Consider the following 21,666-nt stretch of genomic DNA (forward strand, 5'->3'; position numbering starts at 1 on the left):
AGGTAAGTCACAATGCTTATATTTTTCTGCCTGAGTTGAAAATATCGATAATCTTCATTAACTGGTATCCCGTAGCCTTCTCATCTTTCTCCTTTTACTTGTTGAAGGTTGTATCTATCTTCTGAATCTCTCATTGCCTTTCACCATAGAGGTGGATAGATATTCTTGCCTTAAGGCTCCTTATCAAGAACCTTACACATTTTAGTATATGCATGATCTACTGAAGACCTCACATTTACTCATCACAAGAATCATGCAAAATCGAGTTTCTTTGACTCAACTCTTCCACAACTATATCTCTTATCAACCGTCTTTCTGGATGTATGCATCATCGTATTATCAATAAGATAGAGTTTAGGAAATTGAGTTCTTACAACTGAGCTCTACCACACGATCTAGAGTAAGAAGAAAGAGTGACAGTCCTAAATGTCCTGTAGCCTCCTGCTTATAAGTGCGGTGCACAACACACCCATAAACAAGACTCTACTAGACACGGCTTGAAGACTCCCTAGGACAGAACTGCTTTGATACCACTTTTGTCACGACCCAAACCTATGGGCCGCGACGGGCACCCGATACCTTACTCAACCGAGTACCAACATAGCATATCATTCTTATCGTACTTTCATTAGCAAATGGGCCAAACGGGTCATCATGGGCTAACTAGAATGAACATGGGGGAGTACTCTATATAGGACGACCCAACCTGATATAAAAACTTACACATGTAACATACGGGCCTATAAGGCCAACATGATCATTTGTAAACTCAAAACATAGGCCGACAAGGCCATACAAGTATCCGTATACATGACATCTGTCTATAAGCCTCTAAGAGTACATAAGTATCATAAAAGTCGAGACTGAGCCCCGCCATACCAATCAATATATGTCCTAATTATACTGACCAAATGAGCAACTCCGGAGCAAATGGAGCGCACCAACTTCTTCCGCTGAGCTGATAGCCTACTTGGAGGACTCTCAACCAGTCTATCGGGACCTGCGGGCATGGAGCGCAGTGTCCCCAGACAAAAGGGACGTCAGTACAAATAATGTACAAATATGTGAGGAATGAAAATCAGTAAACAATAGTCATGAGAGAAACATGGAGTAAAAGACTCAACATGTATATCTGAATAGCTCTGTGACTCATTTAATATTATAATGTCATGCATATACATATAAATGTCATACCATGCATGGGTATATACGTTCATAACATCATCAAACCTCTGAGGGGATCCCATCATATCATTTCGGCAACTGTGGGCAAATCATCAACGTATACCAGCTGATCAGGTGGTGGTGCGTATATAACGCCATAACCTTTCCCATATACCAATTGATCAGGTGGTGTTGCGTATATAACACCATAACTTTTCCCATATACATATATATACATATATATACGCGTATATAACGCCATCTGGTCATGGGTCAATGTGCATGTATAAATGCATGAAATGCATATGAAATACGTTAATAAAATCTCTCGGTACGTCATAAGACCATTATGCCTCTGATTAATATCATGAAATAAACTTTACCAACTTACGTATTTTTTGAGACCCATGAACAAATGATAAAATAATATGACACATAGGGAATCAAGAACATAGAGACCCCTAGTATTTTTATGAATAGAATCGTTTATGAAAACTGTGTGTTTGCTCGTTTCTTCTGTATAATTTGGATCATGCCAAAAAGAAAGAAGAGATAGCCTTAATATACCTAGAGTAGGGAATAATCCGTATGATATTCTTGAGAAGGATTGCACCGTACTCCCTTAGAGTTGCAAAATCCCATTGTTATTACGCAGTGCAATTTCTTATGAATCTATTTACAAATCTAAGACTGTCGTCACTGTAGTTAGCGTGAGGTCTCATATGAACTTCAAAAGTTCCCTCACATATATTCCTTGTTCTTCCTTTCTATGTAATCCTTGCCAAAGAAATGAATTTGATATCTTTGAATATGAATTGAAAGATACGTAGTATCCTATCTATCTTTGAATTTGATCCTTGCCTTATGTAGAGCCTTGCTATTCTTTTCAGAATGTTGGAAGATAAGTATAGGGTCATCTTATATCCTTGGTCATGATTTTACCAAGATATATATCTTTTAATGGTTCAAAGATATGTAACTTTCTTGGATTTAGAAATCCTTATGTTGGAATCGGTTGCCACATACCCATAATGACTAAGAGTCATATATTTTTGGGGTAGTGGCTTGCTACCACGTGGGGGTAGGGATTTTAATTTTATCCCATAACTCATTAGTTAATTAGGTAATATCTTGTTACCCAATAATTAACCAATTACTCACGTAATTAAGAATTATCTCAATTTACTTAAAATACTACTCAATTTTAACACACTTTACACACCTCACTACCATGACCATGTGGTACCTTGTATGGTATTAGTCTATAAATACCGAATATTTTAGCTCAAGCCGTATTTTATCCTAAAATATCAAACTTCGACGAAATTTATTTTCTTCGATTTTCTTACCCTTTCTCCTTCACGAATTTACTCATCACTTGTTTGAAATAGCATAATGCTTATAATCACAAAATAATCCCATTCTCGAACTTACGACGAAACTTTAACGTACAAAAATATGGGATGTAATATCTCATTTCCGAGCTTTCATCAATTTATTTATGGCGCACTTTCACGTACGAAAATATGGGGTGTAACATTGCTCATCCACCTCCACAATTGATATCATAGAGAGCTCCTCATAATGACGGGGAAGTTAGATCGCCTTGTAGACATTAAAGACTACTTCCTCATTGTCCACTCTCATAATTTTTCCTCTCTCACTTTAATAATCGCATCACCTGTAGCCAAGAGAGGTCATCCCAATATGATCGAAACTTGTTCATCAGCCTCATAATCTAGGATAATGAAGTCAGTTGGGAAGATGAATTTCCCAATTTACAGCAACACATCTTCAATCACTCATTCAGGGTAGGCTATGGACCTATCAGCTAGCTGCAACATCACAGTGGTTGGTCTTGGAGCTCCCAGACCCAATTGCTTGAACAAGGATAAGGGCATCAGATTTATGCTAGCCCCAAAATCACAAAGAGCATGATCCACATCGATATTACCAATTCGCACAGGGATGGTGAAGCTTCTAGGATCCTTAAGTTTTTGAGGAAGCTTGTTTTGGACCCTTGAAATGCACTCCTCAGTAAGTGTGACTATCTCGAATTCAGTCAATCTCCTCATGTGAGCCACTATATCTTTTATGTACTTAGCATACTTTGAAATTTCATGAAGTACATCTACCAATGGAATATTTAATTAAACCTGGCTCAACATAGAGAGAAATTTATTGAACATGCGATTATCATTCTTCTTCTGCAATCTTTGGGGGAAAGGTGGTGGTGGCCTTGTAGCTTCCACTGGCTTTGAACTTGCATCAGCTTTCTTTGACTCATGTGTTGCCTTAGGAATTAACTCCCCCTCAGGTACAAGCTTATCCTTTCTCTTCTTTGGCACTTCTTCTAATTCCCTCCCATTTTTGAGTGTAACTGCATTAACTTAAGGGTTCTTCTCTGTATTACTAGGAAAAGTGCCTGCAGGCCTAATATTTTGATTCGATGCTAACTGCCCCATTTGCCTCTCAAGATTTCTGAAATCATTTCTGAGTTGTTGATTGTCAAGCAACAACTTCTTCAACAAGTCATTCGCACTCTCTTCTATTTGCTGGGGTGGCTTCTGAGGTTGATTGAAATTTCCTTGGGGCCTATAATGATTTTGAGTCGGCTGATTTCCACTCCAGGAGAAGTTAGGGTGATTCTTCCAATTTAGATTATAAGTGTTCCCATATTGTGCATGTTGATTCATCAGACCTCTGCTCTATTGCCCCACATAGTAGATAGATTCCGGATTCGTGGGGCACATGTCACTCGTGTGACTGTCACCACATAATTCGCAGCAAATAAACATCTGTTGTACATGTTGCATCTGTTGTGTTTGGTGCATTGTCATTCTATTCATCTGATTTGCCAATTTTGTTATATCTGCTCTCATGGCTGAGAAGTCATCAAGCTCAATCACACCGACTGCTTTCTGTTTAATTGTTCTTCGTGATTTCCCATCTCCTTGCCAATTTTGATCATTAGCAGTGAAGTTGTTTAGCAGGAGCTGGATTTCACTATAAGGCCTCTCCATGCAACTACTCCCACAAGCTGAGTCAAGATTCATCTTTGATGTCTTGTCTAGCCCATCGACAAAAGTATGACCCAATACCACATCAGTCTGACAATGATGTGGGCAGTCTCTGAGTAGTTTCTTAAATCTTTCCCAAGCTTGACGAAGTGTCTCGCCATCCCGTTGTTGGAACCCAAGAATTTGGCTCCTCGGCGACTTTGTCTTCTTAGTGGGGAAAAACTTGATTAAGAATTTCCTTGCTAGATCATCCCAAGTGTGAATTGTGTTCGCGGGATCCTTTTGCAACCATTCCTTTGTTTCCCCAAGTAGTAAAAAGGGAAATAGTGTTAGCCTGACATAGTCCTTGGAAACGTTCGGATAATTGTAAGTGTCCGTAATTTCCAGAAAATTCTGAATGTGCCTCTGCGAGTCTTCATGAGATAGACCCACATATTACCCTATAGACTGAATCAGTTGTACCATGTACTGTTTGAGTTCAAAGTGCCCCGTGATATCAGGCTTCATAATAGCCTGAGTCATATTAGCAAGATTGGGCCTTGCGGCATCTATCACCGGACGCTCTTCATTCCTTGCCATCTCTATTGGTTGTGGTTGAACTACGATGTGCAACTCTCTTTCTATTCTAGTTCTAGCTTTGACTTCCCTCCTCACTCAGTGAAGTGTTCGCTTAATTTCAAGATCAAAAGGAAGGAGCAAACATTTGCGCTTCTACTCCTCCGCATTCAAAAGAAGAGCTTGCGTTAACACAAACAAGGCAAACTGAAAATTAAAACTTGAATAAATAACTAATAAGAGCTTAACTCATTCAAGTAGCTAATTTCTAAGTCCCTGGCAATGACGCCAAAAACTTGTTGCGACCAAACACACTCGCGCAAGTATACGTAGTCGTCAAGTAATAGAGTAGTGAGTAGAGTATCATTCTCACGAAGACTTATGAGTAACTCTTGAATGATTCAAACTCAACAACTTATCGATTCAAGAGATTTATCACAAAATATGGAGTTGACTAATTTACTACCTAAGGAACTACCAATCAATAAAATAACTAGAAATCAACCACAAGACTTAAGCAATTTCGGTTTATAATCAGTAGGAGAGGATATTCCAGGGTCATAGGCTAGCTACCAATCATGTTGCGTTCTTAGCTTAAAATGACTAATTAATTTATCTGGATCGTTGATTGATAGGGTTGATATTGCTGATAAGAATCTGTTGAGTTCTTATTCGCCTATCCAAGCTAACTTAGTGCCTATATGTCTATGGAATTAAGATTAACAAGAATGCATTTACACTTCCTGTATTTCAACCAAGCAAGGCAATTAGGTATATGTCTATCCTAATTGCGAATTCATTCTCCGATGCCCAGGTTCAAGAACTTGCTCTATTTAATTCAATATGCAATCTAGAATTCACACTTTCGAGTTCAACTCTAGATTCGTAGATAGTATTTCACTGTTAGCTACTCAGCAAAATAATTAAAAACAGAATTAAATAAACAACCAAATATGATAAACTCAAACTCGTCAAATTAAACTTCAAACATCAACATTCATGTAGCACCCACGACCCCAGAACAATAGGGTTCTTAGCCACTCATGTTCATACAATCATCAAAAATAATATTTTCAAACATAAACTTAATGAATACTAGAAAAAGAATGGAATAATTGATCAAATCCGTGCTCCCGAGTGTTTCGTACTTTTATTTCCCAAAGTCACGTCCCTCCTTCAAAATATGTTTAGGTTGGCTTTTATATGATTTGGGGGCGTCTTAGGGTCGAAATAACCGAGTCCTAGTCGAATTAGGACGTGTTTGCATTTTGGGTGTCCAGGACAGCATGGGGCGCTGGCCTTGGCGCTCAAATTCTTCAAGCTTCTGTAAAGTGCGCACGCTGCCTGTGGCCCTCAAATTTGCACTTTTGCCTTTTCTTCCCATTTTTGCTCCAATTCGCGCCCTTTCGTCCCAAATTACATCTGAATGATTCCTACACATAGAAATACCATAAATTAGCACAAATTATTATATTATGCGTCTCAAATCTACGAGGCATGAGCAAAATGTGAGGCAATATACATCAAAATATGCATACATTAAGCCAAATATCAGTATCATTATATCTCAGATAGAAAAATTTCCAGTAGAAAGTATTTCTTATTTAATAGGTTTTACACGACACAAATGTGGATTAATCATGCCAGTGAACCGAATATCAGATACTTATATCAAAAAGTAATAACAAAAAATCATTAAAATAAATGGAACTTAAATAGGATTATTTGGACATTTTGACGAATTGCAATAACTAGTAGTAATACAATTGTTGTGTGCACTTGGGATATCGAATCTATTTGCAATTCGTGAGGATAAATTTACCGATAAGACACATACTCAGATTAATATAAAAATCACATCCCAGTTTGTTATATAGTTTACTTCTAACGCAATGGTTCTGTTTCGTTTTCAAATGAGTTAAGATTTTTAAGTGTTACACGAGAAGTAGATATTGATCATAAGTTGTCCCTCTCTAATTTTATATGGTTTACAACTCATAATCAAATTATAAGTAGGTCTTTGGCATGGACATATATTTGGAATAAAAGTTGTGATAGAATATGAAGAAGAATAAAGATAAATAGTGTTCCATTTTTTTTATCCTCTCGTTATTAGTTCTTAATTCTTAAATAAAGGGTGATCCATGTTGCTATAAAGAATTATGAGAGTCGTCCAAAATAATAATAGAGGAGAACACATCTCTATCAAAGTGTATGTATACTAAATTGAAGTCAAAACACTACCAAACTAGAATCTAGATCTGTGTGAGTTCCCCCTATATGAATATATGAATTAGTTAGGAACAATGTAAGGTTTTTTTTTTTTGGGGGGGGGGGGGTGGTGGAGAATTCTGGAATTTTAATATTATTAAGAAAACGAGAGCATATTCCTTTCTTTCCTAATCCACCAAGTGGTATTTTATTTAGTCATTAGATTATATTGAGATTTAAAATTTAGAACAATTTCGTGGGCTTTTTTTTTTTTTTTTTTTGCCTTCAGAATCTACAATCACCGAGATTTCCTTCAAAATTATATTCCAATTTAGTAGATTGCTTCCGCTTTCTAAGTATCATTTGTAACCCTTTTTCTTTAGAAATTGAACATATATAGACTAATTCATCAAATAGAAAATAGATTTTAAAATGAGTTGAATTTCTATATATATTGATAATATAAAAATATTTTTTGCACTGTCATAATGTCATAATTTTTTTATAATGAGTATGTTTACCCGAAAAACGGATAGAGTTGAATTTATACGTAGTTCTAAAGATACGTGGTATAACTTGGCACAAATCAGAAAAGTAAGTAGAAATATATCGAATATTGACTTGTAAAGATTGAAATACGAACCAATATTGAATTAGAAAGCGATTTTATAAACTAGCAAGATGAATCAATGTATAAAGCTCACAAGAGGATAATCTCTACTGTATTTCTCTGTGAGTAATAATATCTGAATATGAGAATGTATGAATGCCTTAATCTTGGATCCTCTTATAGAAATAATAGTCATCCCTCTTATAGTGGAGGGATCTTATTTTGGATATAATTAAAAATACATAGTGGGGATCCCATGATAGATTAGTTTTTTCCTAATTTCCGCCGAGATTCTCTCCCTTAGTGCGGCTGTAACGGCTCTTGTCTCTTGGCTCGATCTTGATCGGACTTGGTATTGGCCGATTTCCAAGTTTAGAGCTCGATTTTGGCTCGAGCTCGATATTGACTCGAGGCTCGGTATTGACTTTGGCTCGGTATTGGTTGGTCTCTGGCTCTTAAGCTCGATAACACCGCCTCACATCATAGTTCGATTTGGAATCGAGCTTGGTATTGACTTCAAGCTCGGTACTTAATTGGTCCCCGAAACTTGAGCTTGGTAACCTGGCTTCAGATCTTATTTCGATCTTATGAAGACGACCTTCGGTCCATTACGTTCCAATCTTGACTAATCATTCGAAGGTCAAAAATCGGTTTTGACCGTATACAGATAGTCCACTCGTTTCTCGGGAAGAATGTGGCGAGAAACGATACGATTTTCCAACGGCATGACTAGATATACACTGACATTTGTGTTGAACCCGGCCATAACGTACGTGATAGCTGTCCCGTCGGTTCAGTTACCAAGGCATTAATTGTGTGTCAGAAGATGGTCGGTCGCTGATAATATTGAACCGTCATTACCAATTCTATAAATAGCTCATCTCTTCACCATTCTTTACTTTCAGATCCCCAATCACCAAATCTACTAAGTTCTTATTGTATCTTCTGAGTTTCTCATCTGCGAATCTGTGATTCTCACTTGTAAAATCTCTCTTCAAAACACCAAATCTTTGTCATCTCTTTCTGTTTTCAATATTCACATCTAAATGGCGAAAAGGTCAAAAACCGTTCCTCAAAAAGAAAAAGCTTCTTCTTCACGGCCCACCGGCGATAAAACATCGGTAGAGCCACGACCTGAGGAGTGTGTTCCCGGAGGGTGTGTCCTTACCTCTGATTTTAAGATCGACAAAGCCTCGCCGATTCTCGGTCAATGCGAGCCAGTATCGAGGTATATGTGCTCGATAACCGAGGGACATCTTGATCAGTTAAAGAAAGATTGCAACTGGGAGAACAAAGAAGTGATTATCCCGGCTCCCGAAGAAGATATTACTACTCATGTGAAAGGGTTTTTAAGCGTGTATACTTACCCTTTCATATTAGGCCCCCTCGACCCTGTTGTCATCGATTTTTGCCAACAATACCGAATAACCCTAGGCCAAATCCATCCTTCTTTTTGGCGGATCGTTATTTTGATGCGCTTCTTCGTGAACAAAATCTAGGGGATGCCTTTCACCCTCGACCACCTCATCAGATTGTACAGCCCCCACCTCTATCAAGGTAGGTTAATAAAACTCCAGCGCCGGGCTAACAAAGTGTTGTTCTCGAACGAGGACAAGGACCGAGGCTGGATGGGCAGGTTCGTTCGAGTGAAGACTTCCGACCTAATCCCGGCCGAGAAGATGCCATTTCCCTTGGAATGGAACATGAGGCATAAGTATAATTCTACTGTTAGCTTCTATTGTTTTACTCCTTCATTTCTTTCTCACTGATATCCTTTTCCGTAATGTAGCGGTTGCTTGGATGCCCGGTGCTATTCCTAACCTTAAGAGCTGGGTATAGGACCTCGCTTCGACCTCCACATATGCCAAGCGCTCGTGGCGCGACTTATCAAAGGGCCGATGGGAGGCTAAAACTCATGGTAAGCCTCTTTCCCATGTCTTCGATGATTCGATCAAAATATCTTTTTTATACTTAACCAATTTTCTTGTGTGAAGGCCTGGACAAAGATGCGGTCATGAAGCCCTCATCTGGCGAGGAAGAGACTTTGGCCCCAGTTCCGAAACCGGCGAAGGACAATAAGAGAAAAAGGGCCTCTACTTCCACGGATCCAAAACCTAAGATGGCTTGTAAGCCGAAGAAGAATACCATCCTTTTGACCGAAGAATCAGTTTGGCGTCTAAGGGAAGAAGAAGAAGAAGAAGAAGAAGAAGAAGAAGAAGAAGAAGAAGAAAATGACGGGTCTATACTGGTGGCCCGAGTGAAGAAAACCATCGATGTCCCAAAGACTGTTGGGCCGATGGCGGTTGGCAAGGCTTCATCTCGAACTAAGGGGATATCGGAGAAGGGCTTGGGCAAAGTCCCCGAGTCATTGGAGATCGAGTAAGCCTCCCACCGAAGTCAACAAACCGTGGGTATATCTGAAGGGGCCGGCCCTGAAGCTCTTCGAACTGAGGAGAACGCCCCAAGCGACTCGCTTTGGGCAATAGTAATCGGAGACTCACCTACTCTCCCTGCTATTTTTGAAGGGGCGATTCGGGAAACCCGAGCTTTGGGGACCCTCGAGATAGACGGGTCCCATGAGGGAGAGGACCCCTTTAGCGATTTATTTACCTGTATTGAGGACACTGCCGGCCCGAGTGACGCGTCGGGTCTTTTCTTCGAGATTCAACGAACCCTGAATCGGGTAAGTCTCGATTCCTTTTGTTGATGTCATATTTTTCCATTTTTACTAGCTTTTTCTTTTTTTCATATAGGTTTTAGCTATTCATCAAGAGGAATTTTCCAAGTCTCGGACAGAGATGAGCCGATGTGAGGCCGACTTCCGAGGGCTTTCGGAGGAGAGAAATGCCCTCAAACTTCTTAATGGGCAGAAAAAGGAAGAGATCAAAGATCTTCGAGCCGAGTTGGCCAAGGCTCACCAAGATCAGACCGACCTGACCGAGATCAGACCGACCTGACCGAGCAAGTAAAGATAATCTTAAAAACTTATGGGCTCGATTCGAGGACGGTGGCTAATATTTCGATCTCACATCTGTAGCAGAAGCTTGAGGTGATCGGGATACTTCATGAGGAGGTCGATACGATAAGGGCAGAAATCTTGGGGTGGAAAGAAGGCATGGACCGCCTTGCTGCAGAAAAAGAGACTGCCGAAAGTCAACTTCAAGGCATGAAGGAGAAGAGCTCGGTTCATGCAAGAAAAATAAAGGAGCTCGAAGCTCGGTTGGCTTCCGAACTTGCCAAGGCCTAATTTGAAGCCAAAAAAGCAAAGGCCGAGGCGGATGCATTCGTCGCCGTCTATCGGGCCGATGCTGAAGCCGCTAAAGTACAAGCGAAAGAGGCAGTCGAGACCGCTCAAACCCGAGCATATTGGGTTGCTGAACTCGCCAAATGCCAATCTCGGAGGGAAACCCTCGAGGAGATCCATGCTCGAGGTTTCGAACTTACCGAAGAGATAAAAAAGGCTAAAGAGCTTGAAGCTGATGCTGGAGAATTGGCTTTCGATGATGATGATGATGAGAGCAAGAGTGGGTCTGAGAACAGGGAGGAGCCCGATGGAGAAGAGACTCTCCCTGGAGATAACTAGGAAACTTAGGGTTTTTCCCATTTTGATTTTTTGTGTAGGGTCCTGATCAGACGTTTTAAATACTCTTATATATATATATATAAGAGTATATATTATCTGCCTTGTGAAGATTTTGTTTCATTCATGCCTTATGAAAGTTTTCATAAGTTCGAGGCTTTATGCAATTTGATCGAAGTCGAACCTTGTGGTCTCTATAATCGAGTGAGTGTCTGCTCGAACTCGAAGTGAGAGTAGCCCTTAGGATTAATAGTGTGTTTATTCGAACTCGAAGTAAAAGTAGCCCTTAGGCTTAGTAGTCGAGTGAGTGATTTGCTCAAACTCGAAGTAATGCAACCCGTAGGCTTTGATGGTCGAGTGAGTGTTTGCTCGAACTCGAAGTAGGAGTATCCCTTAGGCTTAATAGTCGAGTGAGTATTTGCTCGAACTCGAAGTAAGAGTAGCACTTAGGCTTAATAGTCGAGTGAGTGTTTGCTCGAACTCAAAGTAAGAGTAGCCCTTAGGCTTTTATGGTCGAGTGAATGTTTGCTCGAACTCGAAGTACGAGTAGCCCTTAGGCTTAGTAGTCGAGTGAGTGATTTGCTCGAACTCGAAGTAATGTAGCCCGTAGGCTTTGATGGTCGAGTGAGCATTTGCTCAAACTCGATGTACGAGTAGCCCTTAGGCTTAATAGTCGAATGAGTATTTGCTCGAACTCGAAGTAAGAGTATCCCTTAGGCTTAATAGTCGAGTGAATGTTTGTTCGAACTTGAAGTAAGAGTAGACCTTAGGCTTAATAGTCGAGTGAGTATTTGCTCGAACTCGAAGTAATGTAGACCGTAGGCTTTTATGGTCGAGTGAGTGCTTGCTCGAACTCGAAGTAATGTAGCCCTTAGGCTTATGTGGGGCTTGATCTCGTTGATTTTTTGGTTGGCAGTCCCTGATTTATGGGGTAATGGTCGGCCCTTAAGCCTGTTTGCGTAATAGATCACAAAATAGAGGATGGATTCTGAGATATGAGATATCGGCAAAGAAGAAATTTCTCTTTATGTCATTATACATGTGTTCATGTTTTGTACTAGGAATCGAGCAAACTACATGAGCATGGTTCGTTTTGACCATTTGGCTCTTACAATTTTTCCTATCGAAACCCTGTTGTTATGAAGTAACTTCCTTGCATTGAACTTGATAATCGAACTTGATATATTTGAGGGTAATGCCCCCCAGTATTCGAGGTTGATTGTAAAGAGGCCTCGAATACTGTTGAATTGTTCTAAGTTAGAACGATCAATGGTTGCCTCATTAAAAACCTTGCCGAAAAACCCATTTGGGACAAAACCGGTCTAAGGAAAAAAGAGTGCAACGCGTGCTTTCAGGCCTAAAGGCTTCGAGTTGAATAATCCATCCCTGTTTCTGATCGAACACCTGCAAGGGTTAATTTCGACATATAAATGAACATAAGAGGCTCATACCTTAACAGTAGTATCGTTTTAGGTGTGCCACATTCTAATTGCTTGGTAGTTATTTGCCGTTTATTACACCGAGCTTGAAGGATCCTTTTCCAACGATTTCGAGAGCCTAATACGGTCCTTCCCAATTCAGACCCAGTTTTCCTTCATTTGAATTTCGGGTGTTGAGGGTGATTTTCCTTAGCACTAAGTACCCAATTTTAAAATATTGAAGATTGGTTCTTCGATTATAATACCTTTTGATCCGTTGTTTTTGGGCGGCTAATCGGACGAGAGCCGCTTCTCTTTTTTCGTCCAATAATTCTAGGCTCATGTTCATCATCTTGTTATTCGACTCATCTGCTGTATATCAAAACCTGATGCTAGGTTCTCCGACCTCAACCGAGATAAGAGCTTCGTCGCCATAAACCAACGAGAATGGTGTCACTCCGGTACTCGATTTCGATGTTGTGCGATATGCCCATAGAACTTCGAGTAGTATTTCTCTCCATTTTCCTTTAGCGTTGGTTAATCTTTTCTTAAGATTTTGGATGATGGTTTTGTTGGTCGATTCAGTCTGTCCGTTCCCACTGGGATGATAAGGTTTTGATAGGATCCTTTTGATTTTGTGGTCTTCGAGAAATTTAGTTACTTTGCTTCCGATGAATTTCTTTCCATTATCACATATAATCTCGTATGGCATCCCGAACCGACATATGATGTGGTCCCAAATGAAGTCTATCACCTCCTTTTCTCTGACTTTCTCGAAAGTCTGTACTTCAACCCATTTAGAAAAATAATCAGTCATAAACAAAATAAACCGAGCCTTACCTGGGGCCCATGGGAGTTCGGCCCCATTTCATGAAAGGCCAAGGAGATAGGGCCGAGTGGAGAAGTTCCCTGGGTTGATGAATCATGGGCGCATGTCTTTGACATTTGTCGCATTTTCGAACGAACCCCTTGCATCTTTGTCCATATAGATCCAATAATATCCTGCTCTGATTATTTTGTGGACCAATGAATCGGCACCGGAATGATTCCCACAAGTGCCCTCGTGAATCTCACGTAGGATGTAGTCGGTATCTCCCGGTCCCAAACATATTGCCAGTGGACCATTGAACGTCCTTCTAAACAGCGTTCCATCATTGGATAAGGTGAACCGTGCAGCTTTTGTGCGTAGAGCACTCGATTCCTTTGGATACGATGGAAGTTTCCCGTTCTTGAAGTACTCTATATATTTGTTTCTCCAATCCCAGGTTAGACTTGTGGGGTTTATCTCGGCATGACCTTCTTCGATTACCGATTTCATGAGTTGTACGACAGTCCCCGAGTTGAGCTCGTCATCCTCGACCGAAGAACCTAAGTTTGCAAGAGCGTCGGTCTCACTGTTCTGTTCTTGAAGCACATGTTGCAAAGTCCATTCCTTAAATCGATGTAAAGTCACTTTTAATTTATCCAAGTATCTCTGCATTAGATCTTCTTGTACTTCAAAAGTCCTGTTGACTTGATTTACCACGAACAGGGAATCACATTTAGCCTCCACGACCTCGGCTCCCAAACTTCTAGATAATTCGAAACCTGCAATCACGGCCTCATACTCGGCCTCGTTGTTAGTCAATTTTGTAGTTTTAATAGACTGTCTAACTATATTACCTGTGGGTGATTTTAGTACGATGCCCAGTCCGGACCTCTTTGCATTCGAGGCACCATCCGTAAAGAGGGTCCAGACTCCCGATGAGGTACACGATTTTATCAGTAATTCCTTTTCAATCTCGGGTACGAAGGCCAGCTTAAAGTCAGCCACGAAGTCCGCTAAGATTTGAGATTTGATAGCGGTTCGAGGTCGATACTCAATGTCGTACCCGCCGATCTCTATGGACCATTTGGCCAATCGACCTGAAAGGTCAGGTTTGTGTAAAATATTTCGTAGAGGATAAGTTGTTACAACATGTATCTGATGGCACTGGAAATATGATTTTAGTTTCCTAGAGGCGCTTATTAAAGCAAGCACTAATTTTTCTAAGTGGGGATATCTAGTTTCGGCCTCACCTAAAGTTCGACTGACATAATAAATAGAAAATTGCATACCTCGTTCTTCTCGAATTAGGACTCCACTTACCGCTATCTCAGAGATAGCTAGATACAAATAAAGTTGTTCGTCTACCTTCGGGGTATGAAGCAACGGAGGGCTCGATAGATATCGTTTTAGCTCTTCCAAAGCCTGCTGACCTTCCAGAGTCCATGCAAAATTACTTTTCTTTTTAAGCAGAGAGATAAATAGGTGGCTCCTATTCAAAGATCTAGAAATGAATCCGTCCCGTTAGCCTTTGCACGACCTTTACATTATCTACTACTATGATGTCCTCGATTGCTTTGATTTTATCAGAGTTAATCTCGATTCCTCGATTGGATACCATGAAACCGAGAAACTTGCCAGAGCCAACCCCGAAAGCACATTTTTCGGGATTGAGCTTCATATTGTACTCCCTTAGTATGTCAAAAGTTTTCTGCAAATTCTTTAAATGGTCCTCTGCTCGCAGGGATTTAACTAACATGTCATCAATATAAACCTACATTGATTTTTCTATTTGATTTTCGAACATTCTGTTTACTAGGCGTTGATAAGTTGCACCAATATTTTTTAGGCCGAATGGCATTACACTATAATAGTAAATCTCATACTTAGTGATAAATGAGGTATTTTTCTGATCCTCCGGGTTCATCTGTATTTGGTTGTACCCGGAATAGACATCGAGAAAGCTGAGAGTCTCGTGGCCGGCCGTAGCATCGATCATACGATCGATATTAGGAAAAGGAAAAAAATCCTTAGGGCATGCTTTATTTAGGTCTTTGTAATCTATACATATTCTAAGCGTGTTCCCCTTCTTAGGGACTACCACCATGTTTGCTAGCCACTCGGGGTATTTTACTTCCCCAATGGACCCTATTTTAAGGAGTTTGGCTACCTCATCTTTGATGAAAGCATGTTTGACCTCGGACTGGGCCCTTCTTTTTTGTTTTACCGGGTGGAACTTTGGGTCCAAGATTAGCTTATGAGTGGTGATTCCGGGTGGGATCCTTGTCATGTCAATATGGGACCAAGTGAAACAGTCTATGCTAGCTATAAGAAATTGAATAAGCTTTTTCCTGAGCTCGGGATCTAACCCCGTGCCCAGGTATACCTTTCGTTCGGGCAGATATTCGATTAGTATGACTTTCTCCAGTTCTTCGACCGTTGATTGGGCAGCGTCGAAATCATCGGGGACCACGAAGGATCGAGGGACCCTATGTTCATTATCTTCGTCAGTCTTTCGATTCTCTAATTGGGTCGAAGCTGACGTTTGTGATTGCTATTTGGTATTCCGTTCCCCCTTCGAATCCGATCCTTTTGCTGATGATAATGATGATACATGAATCACTTCATCGACGACAAACATTTCTTTTACAGCCGGTTACTCCCCGTAGATCGTTTTGATTCCCTCTGATGTTGGGAACTTCAAAACCTGGTAGAGGGTCAAGGGTACAACCCTCATATTGTGGATCTACGGTCTTCCGAACAGGGCATTGTATCTCATATCGCCTTCGATCATGTGGAACTTCGTTTCTTGGATGGTCCTGGTCACGTTAACTGGCAGGATTATTTCGCCCTTAGTAGTTTCACATGCCATATTGAATCCGTTTAGAACCAAGGTTGCGGGCACGACCTGGTCCTGCGAGTTGCTCTACGACCTTCGATCTAATAATGTTGGCCGAGCTACCTGGATTAATTAACACACGTTAACTTGAATTTTTTTCATAAGTACATATATTAACAGTTTATCGTTGTGAGGTTGCATGAATCCTTCTGCATCTTTATCATTAAAGGACACGGTTCATATGAGTGTGTAACCCTGAGTTCGAGGTCGCTTCTCTCTTATAACCGACATCTTAATCGTTTAAGCACCGGCCCCTGAGGGATTTCGATCCCACCAATGATCAAGTGGATAATGTGTTGTGGCTCTTCCTGTTCATTTCCCTGTCACTTAAAAATTCTCGAAGGTGCCCTTTATTGAATAACCGGGCCACCTCTTCTGTCAGTTGCCTGCAATCTTCCGTTCTATGGCCATGAGTGCCATGATATTCGCACATTTGATTGGGATTCCTCTAGGCAGGTTCGGTGTGCAGAGTTCGAGGCCATTTAATATCTTTGATGCGTCCGATAGCCGACATGATGGTGGATGCATCGATGTTGAAGTTATACTCTGATAACCGCGTGGTGCTTCTTTAGGTCTGGTACGCCTGTCGAACCCATTCCTGTTCATCAGCCCCCGAGACCCTTGGCCTCGATCACTTCTCTTTTCGCCTCGTACGGGGTTGCGTGAAGGTTCTCTACCCCTATGATCTCTGTTATACGGCCAAAATCGATCCTTGTTCGACCTCAATTCTCGGTCGATGTCCCTTTTAATAACGGAACTAGACCCCAACTGGTCGTCTTTAGCTCTGATCTTCGATTGATATCGATTGTGTACATCAGCCCAAGTAATAGCTGAGTACTCGATCAAGTTCTGTTTGAACTGTCGTGAAGCCATCGAGCTCCGCTCGTTCAGTCCTTGAGTGAAAGCTTGTATAGCCCAATCGTCAGTGACCGGTGATAGATCCATTGGTTCCGTTTGGAAAAGAGATACGAACTCTCTTAGCATCTCGTTGTCCTTATGCCTTACCTTGAAAAGGTCCGACTTCCTGGTCTCGACTTTTATGGCTCTGACGTGTACTTTTATGAAAGAATTTGCAAGCATAGCAAAAGAATCGATAGAGTTAGATGGTAAATTATGATACCATATCATTGCTCCCTTTGACAGGGTTTCGCCTAATTTTTTCAATAATATATATTCGATCTCATCGTCCTCTAGATCGTTCCCTTTAATGGAATATGTGTAAGAGGTGACATGTTCGTTGGGGTCGGTCGTTCCATTATATTTAGGAATTTTGGGCATGCGAAACTTCTTTAGTATTAGTTTAGGAGCCGCGCTCGGGGGGAAAGGCTTTTGTACAATTTTTTTGGAATCTAAGCCCTTCAATATCGGTGGTGCCCCTGGAATCTGATCAATCCTGGAGTTATACGTTTCCATTTTTTTGTCGTTTTCTTCGATCCTCCTTTCTCCTGACTCTATTCGTTTTGTCAGTTCTTCGAACATCTTAACAATTTCGGAATTAGTCCCCAATTCTTGTTCATTTGACCTTACTATAGCTGGGCCCGTTTTGTGGGTGACTTCTTGGGGTGGACTGGGCTCGAGTCTGGTCGTTTCCTGGGTTTGGCTCTGCAACTGGGCTATTGCTACTTGTTGAGCTTGCAACATCTTAAAAATCATACGCAAGTTGATTCTGTTTTCCTCAGCGTTTTAGGTATTTCGAGCTGCAGACCGAGTTCCACCATGAATGTTATTTTCAGGGTCGGAACGTTGCTTCGCCTCGATGGCCGCATGTGAATTAACATCTATTAGCTCTTCGACCCGATCTCTAACAGGATCGACAAGTGGCCTTCCACCCCCGGGGGTTAAGTTGTTGTTCTCATCTTGAAGGCCAGCTCCGTTGTCGATAGGTAGGGCCATTAATTGAGAGATTGTTGTTTCTAACCTGAAAATCAAAGACACTTCCGAGATCAAGCGTAAAATCGTGCGTTTATGGAGATTCGTACCAAACAACCACTGTTATCCTTAGCCCCACGGTGGGCGCCAAACTGTTTACCCGAAAAACAGATAGAGTTGAATTTATACGTAGTTCTAAGGATACGTGGTATAACTTGGCACAAATCAGAAAAGTAAGTAGAAATATATCGAATATTGACTTGTAAAGAATGAAATACGAACCAATATTGAATTTGAAAGCGATTTTATGAACTAGCAAGATTAATCAATATATAAAGCTCACAAGAGGATAATCTCTACTGTATTTCTTTGTGAGTAATAATATCTGAATATGAGAGTGTATGAATGCCTTAATCTTGGATCCTCCTACAGAAATAATAGCCATCCCTCTTATAGTGGAGGGATCCTACTTTGGATATAATTAAAAATACATAGTGGGAATCCCATGATAGATTAGCTTTTCCCTAATCCCCGCCGAGATTCTCTCCCTTAGTGCGGCTGTAACGGCTCTTGTCTCTTGGCTCGATCATGATCGAACTTGGTATTGGTCGATTTCCAGGTTTAGAGCTCGACATTGGCTCGAGCTCGATATTGACTTGGGGCCCGGTATTGACTTTGGCTCGATATTGGTCGGTCTCTGGCTTTTAAGCTTGATAACACCGCCTCACATCATAGTTCGATTTGGAATCGAGCTCGGTATTGACTTCGAGCTCGGTACTCAATTGGTCCCCGAAACTTGAGCTTGATAACCTCGCTTTAGATCTCATTTCGATATTATGAAGACGACCTTCGGTCCATTACGTTTCAATTTTGACTAATCATTCGAAGGTCGAAAATCGGTTTTGATCGTATATAGAGTAAAATTAGTTACTTGAAAAATAAAGCATACAACCTGCTAGGACAAGTTAATAATTCTAATAATGTAATATTATTAACTCTGTCAATGTATCTAAATTAAATACAAATTAAATTACGACAAATATTATCAAGATGAGGAAGCACACATACAGATATAGTTTCCCTTTAACGTAAATTCAAAGAAATTGAAGATAGAGTGAGGCCATTAAAACAGGTTACAAAGAGGGTCCCCGATCAAAGATGTTGTTCAGCTATTACTGAAATTAACTATCATCAAATCATAAGCTTTTGCATCTCTTTTACCAAAAACCTAACGTTTAGGTGTTTGTCAAGGGCATTGATTCTCATTCTTTTATATATATATTACAGTTAAACCTCTCTATGATAGCCTCGTTTGTTCCGAATATTTTTGAATGTTACAACGAAGTGCTGTTATAGAGAACATATATTATAACACAACATGAAAATTGGTTCCGAAAAAAACTTGACTTTTATATTGAAGTATTGTTATATAGTGATGTTGTTATAGAGAATTCTGACTGTATAACCAAAAAAGTCCCTAATAATGCTGCACAAAATAATAAACAGTGTCTGCTATATTTTTTTGGTTTTTTCACTTGGTACTTAATACTATTTGTATTAGGGTTTGATTAAATTTGAATTAGTATCGAAAAATCTTATATTGGGATTAAAGCTCACCCTAACAAAAGTAACTCTATACCCCTGAGCTCAAATCTAAAATCCCTAATTAAGGAGGGAGGAATAATCACTACCCTGTTGTAAACCTTGTTGGTCTTTTTACTACTTGCTTTACCTTGTCACTTGTAATATCTTAACAACAGATCTTGACTAGTCTTTTATAGGCTTAAAGGGTTACATAAATTATCTTTTTAGTTTTTTCTTTCTTTTCTTTTTTGCTCCACTGGCAATGATACGATCTCAACTTTTGGTGAGAGTTAGGGGACATAATAAGCGTACTTAATTGTACTATATTAATAAACGGATTATCATTAGTTGGGCATCATAATTAGATTTGATTATACTTTCGAAAAGAATGATTTGGAAAAGACGTAGTTTTCTCTCTCTTTCTATATATATATATATATATATATATATATATATATATATATATATATATATATTAAGGCCTCTTATTAAGATTTTGCTTTAGGCCTCCGATGAGGTTGGGCCGCCCCTGCTTAGAGGTTCTAAAATCATAGGGACCTGAGGCTAAGGGGGAGATAAGTAGACTATTCGTAAAAACCACCTTAACGAAGGAATGTTTACTTCCTGAGCTATCGCCCCTTGCACTAAATTTTAATAGTGTTATTTTTAAAAGGTCAACTTTCTTTAACAACAAATTTGTTTGTGGGGAAGTGTTATCTATCACAATCTTTCTATTCATACAGAAGCCATTTGCACATTTTTCTTCCCACAATTTTTGGAGACAAGATTCCACATTCATCCTTTTAAATTATTCTGGTTCTGTTGTCATAATAATAATAATAATAATTATAATTATTATTATTATTATTATTATTATTATTATTATTATTATTATTATTATAGTTATTATTAACACTAAAATTATGATACTACTTATACCGTTGACTAAATTCTACTTTAGTGTAAAAAAATAATTATATTGACAAGTCACTTGTACGCCGTGTAACATGCATGTCATTTATCATATTTTCCTTGACATACAGATGCGGATCCAGGATTTTGACAGAATGAGTGCACTACTAAGAATAGGTGGATTCCAAGACCGGCTCTAATGTTATAAGAGGTAAGGCCTATGCCTTAGGCCTCCAAATTTGAAGGGCACCATTTTTAAAAAATAATAAGTTTATAAGTGTTTAAAAAATAATATTTAATACTTTTAATACAAAGTAAAGTTTTTAATATAAAAGAAAGAAAGATCTTTATATATATAAAAATAAAGTAATAATTTAACTTACTTAAAAATGGGTAGATGAATAGTTAACGTTCCAATTTTTTACTTTTTACTCCTTTATTAGAGAACGTGTAAAATTTTTACTCTCCCTTTCTTAATTTGTTCAAGTCAATCTTTCTTTTTACCAATCTCTTCATATTTCAAATACATATTTTTTGTCTTTCTCTTTATTATTCTTACTCACATTCTTTTTCCAAGATTTTATTAGTTTAAGTGTTCAACAATACTTTTAAACTTTCAATAGTTTTATACTTCTATTACTCTATAATATCTTATCTAAAATCAACAATATCTGAAGAAAGACTAAATGAGTTGTCTATAATATCGTTTGAAAAAGAATTATTAGAAAAAGTAGATTATAAAAAAGATCATTAACAACTTTATATCTCAAAAAGCCAGAATATTAGATTTCAGATAACAATATATCTTATAACTTCATTTTAAAAATTTAGGCCTCATATTAAATTTTGGCCTTAGGCCCTGCATGTGCTTGAGCCGCCCCTGGTGGATCCATAATATAAATTTTACGGGTTCAACCTTTAGTTCTTATGATTGCGTATTCATTGCACTTTTGGAATTATAAGTTCAAACTTTTGTATTTTAAAATAGTAATTTTCTTACATCTATATATATTTTTATATAGAGATCAGTTGAACTCAT

This window comes from Nicotiana tabacum, chromosome 12, assembly GCF_000715075.1.
Source record: "Nicotiana tabacum cultivar K326 chromosome 12, ASM71507v2, whole genome shotgun sequence".
Classification (NCBI taxonomy): Eukaryota; Viridiplantae; Streptophyta; class Magnoliopsida; order Solanales; family Solanaceae; genus Nicotiana; species Nicotiana tabacum.